The sequence below is a fragment of the Guyanagaster necrorhizus genome (assembly GCF_019112545.1).
Source record: "Guyanagaster necrorhizus MCA 3950 unplaced genomic scaffold BT62scaffold_51, whole genome shotgun sequence".
NCBI classification, from domain to species: Eukaryota; Fungi; Basidiomycota; class Agaricomycetes; order Agaricales; family Physalacriaceae; genus Guyanagaster; species Guyanagaster necrorhizus.
In genome coordinates, this window is record NW_025064930.1 from 82,732 (window position 1) to 85,101 (window position 2,370).

Genomic DNA, 2,370 nt, shown 5'->3' on the forward strand with positions numbered 1-2,370 from the left:
TCAGACAATGACAGCAAGGCCTCTGGATCGAAGGGTGAAATAGCCAATGTGGCTGAGGAATCGTCGGATTCGGACTGGGAAGCCGGCGGTGCATTCGGAGTTGATGATGCTAGCGACATGCCGTCGCTGGCTGCAGTTTCTGAGTCAGACAAGTCTGAAGTTGAGGGCTTATCAGAGGACTCGGGGGATGAAGACGATGGTACCGACCTTTTTTCGGAGGTTGGTGATGAGTCGTGGGATGAGCTGAACAGCGCATTGTCCTCAGATGTTGACCGGAGTGATGTGAACTCCTTTGTTGACAAGCAATCGGATGCCACATCTGGCATGCCGACCTTGGAGGATGTATCTGCTTCTGAAGAGTCAGTCGCAGCCGTTACCAACACTGTAAACTCACCCGATGTTCAAATTCGTACTGAACTCTACGACTCCGGCTGTACACGCCATATTTCCCCTTACCGCGACGATTTCAACTCGTTCCAGTCTGTCCCGCCCAAGGCATTCCGTGCTGCGAACACTCAAAAATTTTCTGCAGCTGGAAAGGGCATGATGAGCATTGAAGTGCCAAATGGTGCAAATGCGAGCAATCTGCAACTCACCAAGGTCATGTACTCTCCCGAAGTTGGCTATACACTCATTTCAGTTGGCCAACTTGACGATCTTGGTTTCGAGTTGACTTTCGGTGGCGGAAAATGCACCATCCATGCACCAGATGGAAAGGTCGTTGGGGTTGTCCCAAAAGATGATGGTGGCCTATATCGGGTTCGTCATGAGGGAGATTTGGCTGGGACAGCTGAGGAGGTGCTTACTCTAGACCAATTGCACCGCCGCATGGGCCACATTTCACCTGAAGTTGCTCGCCGTCTGATTGAAAAAGGCTTCGTGACCGGAGTAAAGCTCGACAAGTCATCTGGAGAACCACGGTTCTGCGAGTCATGTGTCTATGCTAAAGCTACACGAAAGCCAGTGTCTAAGGCTCGAGGGGGAGAATGTGCAACCGATATTGGAGGTGAAATTCACTCTGATTTATGGGGACCTGCACCTGTAGAATCCCTGCGTAAACGCCGTTACTTCATCTCTTTCATTGATGACAGCACTCGTTGGGCTTACCTTGAGTTCTTACACCAGAAGAGGGAAGCTTTCACAGCGTACAAAGCCTATGAAGCTCGCATCCGCACTCAGCATGACCGCCCTGTAAAAATCCTCCATTCAGACCATGGAGGTGAATACTTCAACAAAGCGTTTGTCTTGCATCTGAAAAATGCCGGCACGGCAACGAAGATGACTGTGCATGATACGCCACAGCACAATGGGGTGGCTGAAAGGTATAATCGCACAGTTATCGAAAAAGTCAGGGCTATGCTGCATTCAAGCAGCTTACCTCGCTTCCTATGGGCAGAGGCTGTTCGCCATGCTGTCTGGGTCCTCAACAGAACATCGACAAAGGCTCTAGATGGAATGACTCCTTATGAAGCTGTCACAGGGAAGAAGCCAGATCTAAAAGGGTTGCGGGAATGGGGAGAGAAATGCTGGGTACGCCTTGAGACTAAGGCTATGAAGCTGGGTGGCTGCATACGTGAAGGTCAGTGGATTGGATTCGACGAAACAAGCAATGGATCCCATGTCTACTGGACAGAGAGCAAGACGGTGTCCATCGAGCGAAATGTCTATTTCGACACAACTCATATTGCCACTGACAATCTTGAAGAGAAGGAAGACATTGAGCTACACAAGATTCTGTCAATGCCAAAAACTCAGCCCAATCCACCTACTGCAAAGCCATCACAGGTGTCACCTACCCCCGAAGCCCAGCCTACAGTCCAACCCATAGTTGAAGAAACCCGTTCCGGACGCACTCGAAAGCCTAGCCAGCGGGTGCTAGACCTCATCTCCGGCAAAGGCAGTGTATCAGCACGCCCAAGCGATCCTGTGGTACCTGTTGGTGTTCAGTTACCAGTTGCCAATGAAAACAACGAACCTCTCGAGTTTGAGGGAGAAGGAGAGGCAGATTGGTTGATGATACTCGAGGATGCTGACTTCCTTGAGGAGTATGCCATGGCCATTTCAACAGCCGATGCAGAAGCCTTAGAGCCACACAGTCTAGCTGAAGCGAAGCATCAGCCTGATTGGCCTTTGTGGGAAGATGCAATACAAGAAGAGCTTGCGACATTAAAGACTGCAAGGACTTGGAAAATCGTCAAAAAACCAGTTGGAGCAAATGTCGTGGGCTCGAAGTGGGTCTTTCGAATCAAGAAGGATGCTGAGGGAGGCATAGTCAAGTTCAAGGCTCGCTTGGTAGCACAAGGGTTCTCACAAGTACCTGGCATCGACTACTTCGACACTTATGCCCCTGTTGCAAGGCTTGCATCTATC